The sequence below is a fragment of the Bos indicus x Bos taurus genome, chromosome 23 (genome assembly GCF_003369695.1).
Source record: "Bos indicus x Bos taurus breed Angus x Brahman F1 hybrid chromosome 23, Bos_hybrid_MaternalHap_v2.0, whole genome shotgun sequence".
NCBI classification, from domain to species: domain Eukaryota; kingdom Metazoa; phylum Chordata; class Mammalia; order Artiodactyla; family Bovidae; genus Bos; species Bos indicus x Bos taurus.
In genome coordinates this window covers 37,455,343-37,473,414 of record NC_040098.1, presented here as the reverse complement: position 1 = coordinate 37,473,414, position 18,072 = coordinate 37,455,343, and the positions used below count along the sequence as shown (strand labels likewise).

At 44.6% G+C, this 18,072-nt stretch overlaps 1 long non-coding RNA gene across 14 annotated transcripts in view; it reads left to right on the top strand.

Moving 5' to 3' along the window:
• The first annotated feature begins 4,391 nt into the window (after positions 1 to 4,391).
• The window catches only part of LOC113881407, a 527,961-nt gene continuing 514,280 nt past the window's right edge, over positions 4,392 to 18,072 (top strand). For 10 of the 14 annotated variants that reach the window (XR_003508031.1, XR_003508022.1, XR_003508024.1 and 7 more), the window contains exons 1-2: positions 6,659 to 6,918; positions 8,601 to 8,847. This is a non-coding gene — a long non-coding RNA (uncharacterized LOC113881407). The other 4 variants (XR_003508027.1, XR_003508030.1, XR_003508029.1 and 1 more) reach the window with 4 other exon arrangements.

Genomic DNA, 18,072 nt, shown 5'->3' with positions numbered 1-18,072 from the left:
AGCAGCAGCAACTTTTATATCCTATAATACAAAAGCATTCTAAATGGCAATTTGGAGTCAGTTGTGGATTTAATGCCTTGAACACTTTAAATTCTCTTTCCATATTGTTTTGGTAGAATTGTTTCCTATAGCAAACCACTCTTTGATCTTGGCTCTCCTGGTCAGAATTTTGTGCAGTCTATAACATCTATGGTCATGGTAGTCCAGTTTTCCTAGTAACTTGATTAATGATTGACAGTTTGAGTATGTAGTGTATATGATATTAAATTGTGAATTAGTGGGACGTATGATGTAACAGAATATTAATATTTGAAGATAATTTAACCTAGATAGCATATTCAAAAGCAGAGACATTACTTTGCCAACAAAGATTTGTTTAGTCAAGGCTATGGTTTTTCCAGTGGTCACGTATGGATGTGAGAGTTGGACTGTGAAGAAGGCTGAGTGCCGAAGAATTGATGCTTTTGAACTGTGGTGTTGGAGAAGACTCTTGAGAGTCCCTTGGACTGCAAGGAGATCCAACCAGTCCATTCTGAAGGAGATCAGCCCTGGGATTTCTTTGGAAGGAATAATGCTAAAGCTGAAACTCCAGTACTTTGGCCACCTCATGAGAAGAGATGACTCATTGGAAAAGACTCTGATGCTGGGAGGGATTGGGGGCAGGAGGAGAAGGGGACGACAGAGGATGAGATGGCTTGATGGCATCACTGACTCAATGGATGTGAGTCTGAGTGAACTCCGGAAGTTGGTGAAGGACAGGGAGGCATGGCCGGCTGCGATTCATGGGGTCGCAAAGAGTTGGACATGACTGAGCGACTGAACTGAACTGAACTATACTTGATATCCTGTTAAGAAAAATATGCTCCAAATTTTAAGCTGAAAAGTCATGGAATAACTATTAAGAATCACAACTACATGATTTTTTAGATTTTTGGTACATATGTGAAGAATTGTGTATAAACTGAAATGTCTGTATAGTGATCCTCAAAACAACCATTAAAATCTCAGTTATAAAAAAAATGGCAGTTTCCAAGGAGTGTGTAATTGATCAGTGTGCCCTCAATGGGAGTAACAGGCAAACGTTTAAATAATAAATTATGGTTTTCAATCATAAAGCTATCCAATGATTGTCACTATAATTCTCTCACCCTTTCTGTCTGTGGTAGTGAGTCTGGTACACTTCTATGAGGTTCACCTATTGCTGAAGTTGTCCTTTTTTGCCAAAACTAGGTATTTCGTTGTTAGGAAAATACATTTGAAAGTTTGTGATATAAACTAGAGGTGATAGAAAAGATAAAAAGTACAGTTACTATCGTGTAGGTTTATGTGTCTCATCTGTATTGTTCATTATGTCTGTTACCTTGTGATAATCTATAACTTCTAGACAAGCAATGTTCTTCCATATAAAGTAGGATAATAAAGCCATCAATAAAAGCATTTTATTGATCAAACCACACACACACAAAATAATATGCCTTCAATGCAGGATACTCAGGTTCAATCCCTGGGTTGGGAAGATCCCTTGGAGAAGCTGCTAAGTCACTTCAGTCATATCTGACTCTGTGCGACCCCATAGACGGCAGCCCACCAGGCTCCCCCGTCCCTGGGATTCTCCAGGCAGGAACACTGGAGTAGGTTGCCATTTCCTTCTCCAATGCAGAAAAATGAAAAGTGAAAGTGAAGTCGCTCAGTCGTGTCTGACTCTAGCGACCCCATGGAATGGCTACCAACTCCAGTATTCTTGCCTGGAGAATTCCATGGACTAAGGAGCCTGGTGGGCTACAGTCCATGGGGTCACAAAGAGTCAGAGCATGACTGACTTAACACTTTATGACAAGAAAAGATTATTTTTTGCTAATGCAAAATGACCACTGAGGTTGGCTGGTAGGGGTAGGGGGCTCACTCTGGTAGTCAGGCTAAATTAGCTGCTTTATCCAGCACGGTAGCAGATGGAAAGGGGGCACATGAAATCACACACTCGCTCTTAAAGCTTCCACCTGGAAATGACATATTTCTGTCTGCATTTCATTGGCCAGAACAAATCTCATGGCCACATCTGATTCAAGGGGAGTCACAAACTGTGTTCCTCACACATGCCCAGAGATAGAACAACAAACTTTGGTGACTAGCACAGGGGAACTTAAGGAAAACAGTGGTGAGAGCCACCTAAGAAAGAATGTTCTAGGAGCAGAGGATGGCACTGGGGCTTATACTTATGTGGATACTTAAGGACTTATTCATAAGGATGGCGAAGAGGAGAATAAGATTTAATATATAGTGTCATAAAAACCGTTGCAATAGTTGGCCAATTTATGCTGTGAAAATTTTGGTGGAAAACACCATAGGATCTCCTGGGGAATATTAGTAAGTCACACTAAGATAGAGTATGAGATGTGTTTGTCATCCTCCTTAACTCTCATCCAGAGACTCAATAAAAGCCCTATATGTTACTTCTTACTCATTTTTTTAAAAAGGTGATTCTGATAGAATTTCCTGTTGCTTTGCTGTCTATTGGCATTAGACTCAAGGAAATTTTCTTATGAATATGTACAAGAATTTCACACAAGAGATATGATCCTATACTTTAGTAAAATATATAATTGTAGACTATTACCTAGAAAAACAAACTAGAATAAGTACTTTTCATTGCACAGATGGCCTTTTTGCCAGGGAAGAGTCTCATTTTGTAGCCCCTTAAAAAAGAACATGTCTGAGGGATGTCTTAGGTCTGCTGCTGCTGCTGCTAAGTCGCTTCAGTTGTGTCCGACTCTGTAAGACCCCATAGACGGCAGCCCACCAGGCTCCCCATCCCTGGGATCCTCCAGGCAAGAACATTGGAGTGGGTTGCCATTTCCTTCTCCAATGCGTGAAAGTGAAGTCACTCAGTCGTATCCAACTCCTAGCAACCCCATGGACTGCTGCCTACCAGGCTCCTCTGTCCATGGGATTTTCCAGGCAAGAGTACTGGAGTGGGGTGCCATTGCCTTCTCCATGTCTTAGGTTGAGCTCCTGCAGAAGCTGACCTTGAGACCAGGATTCAAGGGCAAGTACTGTGGCCTGTTTGGGATGCAGTGGCAGAAAGCACTAGAGGTGCCAGGAGGTAGGTAAGTAAGTAGCCAACATAGGGCTCCTTAGAAAGGGAGTTAATGCTGTGGTTAACTGAGGCCCAAAGATGAGGACCTGGTGGAGACAGTGTAGAACACAACTTAGTAAGTCTAGTCCTACCTCCAGGTGGGGAACCTGGGGTAGTTTTAAACTGACTTTCATCCGCTGCTCTTGTTGAGTGCTTCTCTGAAGGGCGTCATCTGCCTGGCGCTTCTAGCCTGCACCCCTGCACTGGCCAAGTGGAGTCTTCTGTTCAAAAATACTTTGAACAGGGAGGCAGAATAGGGAGACACAGGGTAGAAGCTGCGGTTAGCCTGCTGTAGGAATGACAGGTGTGGAGTCCCAAGCTGAGCACCCACATTGTCAGTTCAGAGAAGATACTTGGGTTCCTAAGCCCATTTGTTCTGGTATATCCACCTTTGAGCCTGGGGCTTCCCTGGTTGCTCAGTGGTAAAGGATCTGCCTGCAGTGCAGGTGACATGGGTTTGATCTCTGGGCAGGGAAGATCCCCTGGAGGAGGGCATGGCAACCCACTCCAGTATTCTTGCCTGGAGCATCCCATGGACAGAGGAGCCTGGCGGGCTACAGTCCATAGGGTCGCAAAGAGTTGGACACCACTGAAGTGACTGAGCATGTATGCATGGACACATCCACTTTTGAGCCTAGATCCTAATTAATTTAATGATAATAGTAATATGGTGCCGTCTGAGAAAAAGGTAGCAGTGACTAGTATCATACTGAGAGCAGCCCACAAGTGGAGGTGGCGGAGCTCTGACTAGTAAAGGACCAAGATACTCGGGAGGAAATCACTTAGTCCGGCAGCAGGTTGGGAAACAGAGAGACCTCCAACAACCCGGGTGGGAGTGTTCCATAAAGCTGTGAGAAAGCCTTCTTGAAGCCACATTGACAGTTCACCTGGCAAATGGCCCTTCCCTTGAGAAAAGAGAGAAACAAACAGTACATTTTTTTTTAAGGTTTGGTAGTGTTTCAATAGATTCCATTAATCTACTATGACAGTCATGATTTAGAAGTCAGCAACTCTTCGAGTTACCCCACAACGAGTACTTTTGTGAGGCAGCAGAACTGAATTGTCTCGAAGTACTGACTTTTTCGTTCTTTTCCAAGCCAATCCATGAAGATAGCGGAAAGTAAGGGTTTGTCGCGCGCGGGGCGGGTGGGTGGTGGGTAGACTTCTCCTAAAAAGAGAATTCTGGAAGTCATCATAATTAGACAAAGAGGAAAATGTGCCAGACAGGAGTGGGTGGGGGCTGTTTTCTCCTGTGGTTGGTCGCGGTGCGTTGAAGATCCCTAACCTCAGATGAAGCTTCTGAGTTTCCAGTAGGCCAGCGGCCGCCCTGGAGACCCGAGGCTCCAGGAGAAGGCGGCGCAGGTGTCCGGGCTCCGGGCAGGTGAGCGGGCGACGTGCAGGAAGGCGAGGCGGGCTGGGCGGGCCCCGGGGCCGTGACCGTGCGGCCTCGCTGCCGCGGGCTGAGCTCGGCGGGCGGGACGGGACGCGCCGGCACCCGGCCCGACGGGCGCGGCCACACTGGCGCTCGCTCCCGCGCCCTGGCCTCCCGCCGCAGGTCCGATCCGTGGCCCTCCGCCCGCATCTCTTTTGGCCACCTCTTCCCTCGACCTCACGACCCAGCCCTGCAGGCGCCTAAACTAAAGAAGCTCCCTTAAGGGAGCGGCGAAAACGTGTGTGCTTCTCGCCCTGGCACCGCGGGTCGCCCCCCGCGCGGGCCGGGACCGGCGGCGCCAGGAGTGGTCCTCCGCGTCCGGGAGGGGACGAGGACAAGGGGCATCTCTGGTCCCCGCGTGCGATTGTCCCCATTTCTTCTTCTGTTCCCTGCGCCGCGCGCGCGAACTCTGGGGGGAAGTTGGTTGCAAAGTTTCCGAGGGCGGCGTGGGCTCCAGCGAGCGAGGCGGAGGGCGGGGTGCGGGCGCGGGGAGGCGAGGACAGACGCGCTCCTCGCGGCGTCTTTGTTCCGCTCCGGGGGAGAGACCTGGCGAGGAGTCTCCCGGGGAGGACCGGGACTGTCCGCCGCGACATTCCGGGCTCGGCGGGGGCTCTTCGCTCCCTCCCCCATCTCCTCCTTCAGGCATCCCCCACCCCCCACCCAGCTCCCGACCTTGGTCCCAAGTTTCCAGGCCTCCTTCTGCCTCATCCCTTTACACTCCCCACCCCCAAAACTGCACCAACCCAAAGACCCTCAAGTTTGGGATGGGGAAGGAGGAGAGATGGGGGCGAAGGTGCGCGATGGGCCGAGTACCTCCTGAAAGGTGGATGTTTGCTTCGGAATGTTGGTCTTTTTTTTTTTTTTTCTTTGCCCTAGAAACTGCTTTCCATTGCAGGCCCCCATTCTCTCCCATTCCCCCCAACCTCCGGCTTCCCTTCCCTTCAATTCTAGTAAGATCCTGAAGGAAAATGAGCGCTACTCTGAGTCACTCCGAGCGCCAGTACTGTGGCCCGCAGTTGGGATGAGCGTCTAAGGATAGGGGACGTGAGGATGGGGGTCCCCAGTTCAGACGGTCGGGGAAACACTGGTAAAGGATTTGGAGGAGGGTCCGGAGCTGTTCTTGGTCCGGAACACCCGATTTGCCCGGGCAAGGCAGTGGGGGAGGAGGCGGAAAGACGGGATGCTTGGAGTTGCCAGGGAGTAGAGGTCGGGGAGGCGGCCACGGACCCTGAGTCCGATTTTTGGAGCAAGGGCAAGGCAGTGGTGCAGAGAAGGGAACCGGTGAGGAGGGCCTGGCTCCAGGGTCAGAAGGAGCGCGGCCACCCGGAAAGCCTTGCCTTCGTGGTATGTGGTTCGGAGAAGTTTGGGGCCTGAGGGGTGGGCGCGATGCTCGAGGTGGGAATCTGTCCTCGGCGCCCTGGACCAAGTCGCGCAGCGCCTGCAGCAACAGGTAGCCCCGAGGGGTGGAGGTCCCAGTGGGCCCCCGAGATGGGCTTCCTCCTCGGGATTAGAGGCAGTCTCCAAGGGACAGAATGGGTGGGGGTGGGCAGGGGGGCGGGGTGGAGCAGACTTTTCTAACACTTCTTGATGCCCTTTTGAGTTCTTTTGGTGTGCCGGGTGGAGCGGGTGATCCCAGTGGAGGAGCCAGGATGGAGAACCCAGGGCGCAGCCCACCTCTAGTTGTCTACGCGCCTGGATCTTCTGGGGGTGGACCCCTTTACCCGTCTCATCTGGTCTCTCGGGATGAGGGGAAACTGACAGAAACTCGATGTCAAAGTGGATAGCTCACATTGATTGGCAGGGAAAGTGCAAACAAAGAGGTGCATCTCCCGGAAACAATGATTTTGGAGATTCCTCTCTCTCTCTCCCCCCTCCCGGTAGACTTGAGCGCGTTAGACTGGGAGGCAGTAAAAGGGAGGTGGGTTGGAGGGGCCCAGACGGGCATCTCCCGGCGAAAGTTTCGAGTGAGGTGGTGGGCGGAGAGGGTCGGGGCAGAGTTGCCACGAGCTGGGGCCGGAGCCGCCCCGGCTCGCCTCCGAGGTTTCCGAGCCGGGCGGGAGATGCGGGGAGAGGGAGGGGGCGGGGAGGGGAGGGGAGGGAGAGAGGAAGAAGGGGTGAGAGGAGAAACCTGCCGCCGCTCGCCGCCTCTTTGTCTGCTCTGGGACTTGGAACAAAAGGGGGAACTCTGATGAACTCTCTCTCCGCCCCTCTCCCCCGGACGCGCGGGTATCTCCCTCTCGCAACTTTGCCGCCGCGACTTTCTCCGCTGTCAGGCCACACAAAAGTGTCCGAACGCCTCGAGGACCGCGACAAGGGAAGTGTCTCTTCAAAGTGCGACCAAGTGGGGAAGAAGGTAAGTGGGGACGGTGGTCTTGTTTACCGCTCTCCCTCGCGATGCTCCCGGCTTCCCCGCCCTTGGGAGGACGAAGGATCGATCCGGTGGCGAAGTTTGGCCAAGTTATATCTCCTTTCCCCCCATCCCCGTGTCCCTTCTCTTTTGTTCCTTAAGGAACTTGCACAGATTGTTTTATTTGTTTATTTCTCATAGGCAAGAGCCAGGCGGGCATTTCTCTCAAGTGCCTCTTTATATGAGGAGCTGGGGGGATGGGGGAAGAGTGTCTCGAGGGGGGTATTGCCTCGCCTATCTCCCAGCTGCACGGAGACCCGAGGGAAGCATGCCACGATGGTTCGGGTTGTGCCGGGTCTCACCCCCACCCCAGCCCTGACTTTGGTCCTGCGAAGGCAAGAGATCGGGAAGAGGGGGGCCCTTCCCTCGGCGTTTTTATAACTTAACCGGCTGCGGAGCGCTGTGCCGATTCCTACGCACCATACCCAAAGCTACAACAATAGAACGCAGAAGAGGTGTGACTGGTAGGGGATGAGACCTTGTGTTTGTGGTCCAGGGGATTAGAGCGAGCTGGTAAGAGTTGAGAAAGTTTTCTTTGGGGCCGGGGTAGGGAGGAGGAAGAAGCCACAGGTTCTCGACTTGTCAGAGATGCAGGGATGCAGGGATGGGCCTGGACCACTAGTTAGGAGTCCGCCATCCCGTCCGCCCCTTTCAGTTTCACGACCCACCCAGGATAACCTATGCGGTCCTGGCCATCCAGCATCACCTCTCTCACTTCACGCGGCCCCCACCCCCGCCCCAATTTAATGCGTTTGAGTAGAAAGGGGACCGCGAGCGCCAGAAGCTCCCCAGACCCAGCGGCCCGCCCCGCCTTTTGTGTTTTAACCTTTTGTTTCTGTCTGCCACGCCCGCCCAAAAGAGGGATGGCTGTTGGAGCTTCTGCGGGGTGGAGACGCAGCGCGATTCCCTCAGTGTTTACGGGCACAAGGAGACTCCCTAACTTTGTTTCTCAAGTAGCGTCACTTCCCAGTGTTTCTAGGTTGGTTCTGGCTCAGATGAGGCAAACTCTGCATCACTGGTACACCTCTCCACTTTCTAGGACATTTCTTTCAGCCCTTTCGCACTTGACCACAAAAGTTGTTTATCTGCCCCGTCCCTTGGTTCATAAAAAGACATTTGGGGACAGAAGTTGAGAGTTTGTTGAAAGTGAACAAAGGTAGTATGTTCTAGCCATGTTTGAATACTAGGAATGTGTGAAACAGGGCTCCTGAACTGGAAAATGTAAATTTAGGTCATTATCTTCAGGTATGTTTTGTGAGATGGTTCCAAATTCCAAGGTGATGTATCACCGCTCTCCTTTCCTATCCCCACCCCACACCCTTTGCCTTTATCTCCTGCCTTTTATGGTTTGACAGGACAGATGAACCATCAGACTGTGCTGCCATCAAATAACTGGAGGAAACAGCCAAAGACAGTCTATTTGAACTTCTGAAAGTTATGATTTATATAGAGTATCCATTATTAAAACCTGCAGCTAGAAATGATTCAGCTGCCAGAACTATGCCGGTTTTGAATTTTCATGTCAAAGAAATCTATTAATGCTAAAGTTACTTTTTTTTTTTTTTTTAAAAAAAAGAAACTGTGCAGAATGACTCGGAAGCTGACACTAATGAATTTCAATTGTACAGGTGTGATTACTGTGGTCAGCATCTAGAAAACAGAAGCACTCCCGCCTCCTCTGTGCTACATCCTTCTTACTGGATCTTTCTATCAGTGAACATTGTGGAAGTACCATTACTACATCGTCATTCCTGAAGGAAAAGTTGCCAAACTTTTTTCTTTGGAGTTGCTTCGAAGTTGTTGGGATTTTTGATGATGCCTCCCCTATGTGGATTACTACTGTTTGAACACTGGGAATTCTCCATCTTAAAGAAGGTACGTTGCTTTTTAAATACTCTATAGGCACTTTGTTTGGGAGCTGGTGCTTATACGTTTACAGAATTTTCTAGTTATTTTGAGCTGTTGCCTGTTCAAAGTGATTTATGACTTTAGAGTTCCTTGTTTTGTACTGGTTTTTGTAGGTTCACTTTCATTTGGGATGACGATTTGGGTACTTCTAAGGAAACTTTATTAATTTGACTGTCTTCAAGGTTATCACTTATCATGAATGTAGTTATATAGTTACAAAGGAAAGTTATATAACAATGATGGGTCTGATAGGTAGGTATTCTATTCTGTCTATGATTGATTTTCCTTTTAAATATAACAGTGAACATTTCTATAGTAGCAGGACTTCTGTAGTTTGCATTCATTTTGGACACTCTTGATATTTCATTTTGGTAAATAAAATACAAAAGTAGCCAGACGGAAATGAATTCCTACTAGCTGGGGGTCTATATAAAGTATAGTAAGTTCTATCAGAATAAAAACTTTACTATGTAGTAACCAACAGAGGCTGAACATTTATTTAATCTTTATGATATACATTAAGTTTTTATGGTGGTCGTTAAGAGTCTTATATTCCTTCTTTTACATCTTATAATTCTTGATCATCTCTGTGAGAAAGCCATTCAAAGTTCACATGAATACTGTTGGTAATATAAAAAGTATTTTGATACAGTATTTACTCCCTTGTTCAGCAGTTGTTTGTCATGAAAAGTGAGAGTTTTCTTTGTTTAGGCTAGGTTGCTTTGAAGTTATTTAAGTTTAGGATTTGATCCTCAAAATGATTCAAGTTCAAGGTAGTTTTAAGTGCTACAATTGGAGAATATCACTGATATATTACTGTAACTGAGAAATGATAAGGTCTGGTCAAAAAGATAATTGGGAATTGGAAATATTTTTATCCTGCTGTAAGTAAAACGTCTTATAATTAGCTTCTTATTTAGTTGTAGAAACTTAGATAAACTGCTTCACCTGCCTGGACTTTAGTTTATCATCTATTCAGTGAAGGGTTAGTTTAAAGAAACTCAAAGAATTCTTTTAGCTCTAAGGTTTTATGATTTGTTGATTGCTTCTATAATTAAGGAGCATCCTCTCTTGGGAACTTCATTTTCAAATTGTTCAACACTAGAGTTACTGATGTGGAAAACTTGTGTGTATTACTAACAATTATTTTCTTATAACTGTTTAGCTCAGGGAATATTAGATCAAGAAATACAATTTCTTTTACAATTTCTGTGAAGTATACTTTCGACAAAGTGCATTGTATGAAGATGTCAGATTTCCTGAAACGTTTTCAGCAAAAGTTTATCTGCTGGAATGTTCTGAGGGGCTCTAAACTGCAGTATTATTTCCCAGCAAATATTTTACCTACAAATGTATAAAGTGAATATGTTTGAATCTGTTCTAATGGCTATCCAGTGTTGGGCTCAGAGGTTTAGAAACAGACTTTGCAATGAAACAGACTCGAGTTTAAATCCTCATCTTGATAACCTGGGCCAGTTCATTAGCTTTCCTGGGGTCTCAGTTTTCTCGTTTGTAAGTGGGGATCAGAGCACTTATCCCATGAAGTTGCTGTTGTTGGGAATGTATTTTTAAAACCCATGTGTGTAAGAAAAAGCTTAGCAAAGGGGTAAGTATCTGTAAATATGTTTAGATATATTAAAAAAACCCTACTACTATTGCCTTTCACAATGAATTGGTGATGTTTTGATACTTTCAACTTTCTTTGTTGACTGTCTTGTAAGTTTTAAGCCACATTAACCAAAACTATTCACGGAAGTATTCAAAGTCAATTTGGATGGAAGTTTTCACATGTTAAGATGAGGTTTTTTTTTTTTTTCCCTCTAAAATTATGTTCTATTCGAGTCTTTTATCCAGGTAAGCATGGATTAATTCACTTCAACAAACACTTATTAAATCTTGTTATGTATCAGTATGTTGCCGAAGGTCATGACTTCCTCTTGGACTATGTGGCTTTTCCTTTTCCTTACAGAAATTTCTGTAAATTGCGATAAGAGCAAGTTTCTAGAATTGATTTACACAAATTCTCTACTTTCGGTGTTGTCAGTGAGGGGTAAACTTATAGTTTAAAAAATTTTGTTTGTTCACTTTTTTGTTATGATGTAAAGTGATGGTTCAGTGATTTCTTGATGAGGAAATCAAGAACCACAGTGCATTTTCTGATATTAGTTTTTGATAGAATGGTTTTTATTTAAATCGAAAACTCACAGTTAGTATAAACAACACTTCGAAGAATAGCGTATCATTGTGAAATGAAGTTTAAAGTCTTGGATTTTCATTTTCTAGATCTGTAATTTAGTAAAATACATCACCATTCCTGAGTGATTATTTAGTTTGAGGAAGATTATATTCATTTACCCTTAGGAAGTTTTTGGTGAGAATGTTAAAGTACTGCTCCTTCTCATTTGTAATTTACAAGCAGATAGTTGCCTTAAAATGATAATAATTAAAAAGAAAAATATGGAATAAATCAATATTAAAATGGGAAAAGTTTTTTTTCCAGATGTATCCACAACTTTCTCTTTGTGGACAACATCTGTTTTAATCAGCAAATTATATTCATTAGTATAACAACTACTAATATAATAATTTGTAATTACAGCATTTAAAAATCATGCATTCCTTAAAGTTTTTCTGTGTGATGTAATGCTTAGGCTAGAACCAAATATACTTAATTACCTTAAGTATCCAATTTTATAGTTTTGGTTTTTTAAAACTGTTTGTTGACATGGATTAGTTTCAATTATTGAGACCAGAAGAATCTGCCAAGAAACTCATAAGAAACTTACATAGGAGGGAACTCTTAATGTTCAGCTCTGCCTTCCAAAATTATAAATGCAACACATACTAGGCATCTGATAAGTAAATGAAAAGCAAGTTTTCTGACTTTTAAGTGTCAGTCATTTTTAAGAACTTTGATGGTTTTTCTGCCCTTTATTGTTGAAGATACGGGTGGTTAGAAGTACATGTATCACGGACTTGTGAAGCCTATTTTGTGCATTCATTCTCTCCTCATTCTTTCTTATAAGTAATATGGCATCTATGTGTCAGGCATTGCTCTACACACTGAAGATACAAAAGAAATAAAAATTCTGGTGCTGTTGGAGCTTTTACCAGTGACAGTAGAATATACGTTGAAAGATGGCAACTACTATTGAGAAAAAAAAATCGAGAAAGAGCAGTGGGGAGTAAGAGGAAAGGATGGCCAGGAATGACCTCATGGAGAAGGTGACATTTGAGGAATGATATAAAGGAAGTGAAGGAATGATCCACGTGATAGCTGGCAGAAGAGCATCCAGGCAGAGGCAGGGCCAGTGTCTGGTTATCCACGGAAAGCAAGATGGGAATAGTGGCTGGAGTGGACTTAGCAAAGGGGACAGTGGTGGGATGTGAGGTCAGAGAGGAAATAAGACTTTGGTGAGCAGATCACACGGATTCTTAAATCCCTTTGTGATTTTACACTGAGGGACACAGGGTACCATTGAAGGGGTTTAACCAGTGATTGACTTAATATAACTAATGTTGTCACACAATGACTCTGATGGGTTTATTCAACAAGATCAAAGATGGGTAGGGCAGAAACAGAGAGACCATTTAGGAAGCAGTTTCAGGTGTCAAGTGAGAGATGATGGCAACTTGGACGAGGATAAAAGCAGCATGGAGGTGGTGAGAAGGGACTGAATTCTGAAGCTACTTTGGTTGGAGAATTTTTCGGTGGATTAGTTAGAAAGTATGAGAGAAAAAGAGGCATCAAATCTGAAATATTTTTGACCCAAGCACCTGAACAGATCCAATGTCCATGAACTGAGATGAAGTGTGTACTTGGGATGGGGGAGACTGGGAGCTCAGTTTGGACACATTAAGGTACTTTTAAAGCATCTAAGCAGTTTAATACACAGGTTTGATTTTCAGGGAAGAAATCTACAGATCCACATTAGTGAATAGGAAGAAGTTAAATGCTGTTTAAAGCCCTGAGAGAGGATGAGATCACCAAGGGAGTGAGTATAGAAAGGAAAGCCTCGGGGCTAGATTTAGAAGTGGTGGAAGCCCAGTGAAGAGAGTGTGTCCAGGAAGAAGGCAAGGTTGTCTGGGACACGTGCTGCTGATGGATTGAGCGAGATGACAATTGAGAATAGACCTCCCAGGTTATGGTTTTGGGAGGTCAATGCTCACTGGTAGTTTTATCTAGAGCTGTTTTTATAAACGGTGAGAGATCATATCTTTTTTCCTAATTTGTGTGGTCCATTACCTATTTTCAAAAAGTCTTCTTTATTCTAAATAAAATTTGTCAGTACTTTATAATTGATAAAATGCTGTCACTGGGACTTCCCTGGTGGTTCAGTGACTAAAACTCCCCACTCCCAAGGCAAGCAGCCTGGGTTTGATCCCTAGTCAAAGAACTAGATTCTGCATGTCACAACTAAGAATCAATGCAGCTAAATAAATATTTTTTAAAAAGTGCTCTTACATAGGTTATCTTAGTTAAGTCTCATAATAGTCTGAGAGATGGGATGATAACATCTATGTTTATCTTACAGAAGAAGAAATTGAGACTCAGAAGTCTCAATTTGATCAAAGTCACCCAAATATAAGATAGGACTTTGTACCCTTTGCCATTCACAATAGGGGGTGACAGTCAGTAAAAAACAAACAAACATAAAAACGCTGGTAATAGTGCTATATACAAGGTATAGGATTAAATCAGGGCAGGGAGTGTCTTTTGGGATCAGGGAAGACTTTTCCAAGTTGGGATTTAAAAGATGCCTAGCATTTTAACACGGAATCAAAGGGAAGAACAAAGGCTTGGAGTGGATGTGGAAAAATGTGGAGGGATGGGACATGGGGTGTTAACTGGAATGTATTTGGGATGCTTACGCCATTTGATTCATGCTGAACATGAAGGAGAGTGGAGGAGAGACAGGCTGGAATGATGGCAAGTGCTAGCTAGTTCAAGCTTGGATTGAAATATGGTTTTAATAAAACAGCAACTAGGTGCCATCTTAAATATATCTCATGTCACATAAGATAGCAATACGCAACCTAGTTAGAAATGTCGGAATATATATACATCACCACAAATGCATTGTCTTTGTCATTTCAGGCTGCTCTAACCAAGTATCGTAGACTAGGTGGGTTATAAACAGCAGAAACTTATTTGTGACAGTCCTGGAGGCTAAGCAGTCCAAGACCAAGGTGCCATGTCTGGTGAGGGCTGGCCTCCTGGTTCAAGGAGTCTGTGTTCTTCCATGTCCTCACATGGTGCAAGAGGCAAGGGGACGGGGAGCTCTTTATAAGGACACTAATCCCATTCATGAGGGCTCTACTCTCGTGACCTGATCATCACCCAAAGACCCCCACCTTCAAATACTGTAATTCTGATATTTTTAGGTTTCAACATATTCATACTATAGATTGAAGTTTGTATCCCTCCCCAAATGCATATCTTCAAAATTCTATTCTTTCAAATTAAATGTGCACATGAATCCTATACTACTGAAGAAACTCTGGTGACTGGAGTGGGTTGCCATTCCCTTCTCCAGGGGATCTTCCTGACCCAGGGATCAAACCTGGGTCTTCTGCATTGCAGCCAGATTCTTTCCCATCTGAGCTACTCGGGAGGCCCATCCATGTAAGGACATACTCTTTATCCATAGATCTAGCTTCTGTTCTGGGCTGTCTAGTTTGGCGAGCAGCTGTTCTGGACTGTTCTGAGGCTCCAGGGGTGGTTCTTAGTGTCCTTGAAGTCAGCCTCCATGACCAGGTCTGTGCCTTTTTCCTGTTGTCCTAGGATTGGTCTTAGCCTTCTGGGTCTTACAGCTTCAATAGAGAGAATGAGACTTCTCTAAAAGTCTAGAGCAGAAGTTGGCCAAGCTGGAGAAGCTTTGTTTCCTTTCCCTTGAACTTGGCCTGTTTGAACTTGACCTTTCGGTGGTGTGGGTATCTTTACTGAGTGGCAGCAGTATACAGTTTTTATATTTTATTGTACTTACATTTAAATGTCACCATTAAACACTGAGCATAAGTATATACTGGCCTCTTGTTCAGATTTTCAAAATGTAAAGATGAATGGATGGAAAGCTTTATGGATGTGATGGATTAGACATGGAGGAGTATATTAAACAAGTCGAGAGTCTTGAGTTTGGTAAAATTCGGTTTATACCCATTTATACATTTAGTGGCATAAGAAGATTAAGGACAGAAAGACAGATGTGAAACTTTGGGTTGCAATTGGAGGAAAAGCCAGTTTAGGACTTAAGGATTCTTTAATCAGGAGACTTCCTGAAAAGCAGGGGCTTTTCAATACTGGAAGAAGGAAGAGAACTTGGAAGAAGGAAGAGAACTTGAACTTCGCTCGACACTCCACACCAGAAGTTCCAGTGCCTACCCTTGTGGCTCTCATTTTGTGTCCCTGGGGTTCAGTTTGGTCTGGGCCTACGTCTTCATAGCTCCTGTTTGGACTGAAGGATGAACCCTAGATATTATGGGGAGACTGAGTGCATAACCATGTCCCTTTCAATTCTTTCATTGGGATGCAATGAAGATGTAGAAGAAAGAAGTTGTCCCCAAGCTCAGAACGCCCAAATGTGGGCACTTCTTGGCTCTTACTTTGTGAGTTGACCCCATGTTTCCAAGTTGACAGTTTCCCGTCAAGTTCTATTTAGCCACCACCTGGGTTCGATCCCTGGGTTGGGAAGATCCCCTGGAGAAGGGAAAAGCTACCCACTCCTCAGTATTCTGGCCTGGAGAATTCTATGGACTGTATATCCATGGGGTCACAAAGAGTCGGAGATGACTGAGTGACCTTCACTTTCACCTTCAAGTTGACATTCTGGAGAGCTGTTCCTTCCTGTCTGCCCTCTTCCCCTGGAAGAATCATGTACTGCTCTAGCCCATCAAGGATGCTAGTGCCTAATGGTGAGTTAGTGTAGAGTGTAGAGTCCTTTGGGGCTTGGCACAGTTAGTTATGTGACAACCCTGCTGAAATACAGCATACCGTATTTGACTCAGTGATTAAAATAAAGAGATGGTAATGTAACAAAAAATTCCTAGCTTATGCTTTCAGCTTCTTTTGTGTTTTACAGATGAGTAGAAGCAAAAAACTAAAAAAAAGAAAGGCACTTGTCATCCTGTCTTTGGATAAATAAACACTGCTTCTGTCGTAATACATTTTCAGCATTTGTCTCAGAGTGGGAATTTGGGTGAAAGTTCATGGAATGTTTTTCTCCAAAAATTTTTGTTGAATTCTGCCCGACTCTGCAGCCAAATTCAAAATTCTCATTTGACTGTTATGATTAAACTAGTATACCTGAACAGACTGTGTAGGTTTCTAACTAAATGGCTGTAACAGTGTATTTGAGATTCAAGAAGGATAACAAGAGCAAGAAGGATCATGTTCTCATCATTCTGTTGCCATGCCCTTGCTGAGTGGGGTGGCCTCCTGAGTTCCCAGCCTGTGTGTGTGCTGAGGTTTCCGGAGCTAGGAATGGGTTTGGCTAACTCCGTCTTGGTATCCAGATCATCTTTGAAACATAGGAGGGGATCTAGGTGTCCAGAAAAGGGACTTAGTCTGGGCATCTTGTAATTTCTGTCTTATTTTATGACTCCTGGCTTTGCATGAATTTAATTCTTATTTACCTACTGATTCAGCTTGCTATGCAAATTCCATGACTTACTGCACAGATTCAAATAGTTTATCTTTGCATATCCTGGCCATTTGTGCTTCTCAGTTGTTTAGGCCTTTGGCCTTAACTCTGTCTGGTCATATCCTGCTACTGCTTCTTTTTAAAAAAAAAATCTATATATTTATGTTTATTTATTTATTTGGCTGCTCTGGGTCTTAGTTGCAGCATGTGGGATCTAGTTTCCTGACCAGGGATTGAACCCGGGCCCCCTGCACTGGGAGTGCGGAGTCTAAGCCATTGGACCACCAGGGAAGTCCCTTGCTAATTCTTTTTGTCGTTGGTTTTCACCTTCTTTAGACCTCAGTTCTCAGAGCTGGTCAATTTTGGTGGCTCCCAGCTCACCCCGGTGATCTCAGGTTCTGCCTCCTGTTCTTATGGAATACTATTGGATCCTAATATGTTGCTAGAAAAAGTAATCTAGTATATTTCCAAAATCAGAACTCTCCATTTGCTATCATTTCTGCTCTTTTCTAGGACATTACTTTGACTCAGATGTTGAAAATGACTGGTGAAATACAGAGCTTCTCAGTCATCTAAAAAGAATGAAGCTGTGCTGAGTATCAGTTTTAGGTCCAAGGTTTCTGAGTCATTTGGTGATGGGTGAGGACTATAGGGGGTGGTTCTTTATTAACAAGCCTATTGATTAACCCACATAAGGAATTCAGCTAGCAGCAAGCTACCTAAAACAAGTTACCTTAGTGGGAGACCTTCTGGAATGATGAATAGCAGTAGGGCATTTTGTTTTGAGTTGCTTCAAACAACTCAGAATTAGCCTAATTTACAGGCATCTGTTGACTGAAAGTCTCCTGAGGTAAAATTGGATGCTTTAGGAAGGGGCTGAATGCCTGGGCCTAGTGGAAGAAGGGAGAATTTTCATGGTATATTCTGTGTATCATTTGAACTTTGAACTATGTGACTGTATTGTACCTAGTTGAAACCAGAGGATAAAAGGGGAAAAAGGAAGGAAAGAAACTAATTACATCAATTAAATAATATTTCTAAGTCATGTGCTTATACAAAGCACTTTGCAGAGCTCTTGGATGATAAAAGTATATAGTAAAAGGAACTCTTCAGAGATTCCTAGATCCTTAGTCCTTAGGGAAATGATCTCTAAAGCTGTCAACCACCCCATGAATTAGACATTGTTAGCCATATTTGCAAGGGAGGGAATGGATGGTGTTAAGGGCAGAGCTGGGTATAGGACCCAGGTGTCTCTGACTGCAGGCACTGTGCCATGTGCTTACCTTTAGCCTGGGCTACTACAATGAAATACTGCAGACTCTGTGGCTTTAAGACAGATGTTTATTTCTCCCATTCTGGAGGCTGGCAAGTCTAAGACCAAGGTGTGAGCGGGTCCGGTGTCTGGTGAGGGCCCTCTTCCTGTTTTGCTGATGGCTGCCTTCTTGCTGTATCCTCACTTGATGGAGAGAGATCTCCGGCCTCTTCATCCCTTTTTAACAGCAGCAATCTCATCCTCAGCCTCCATCCTCATGGCCTCATTCGAACCCAATTA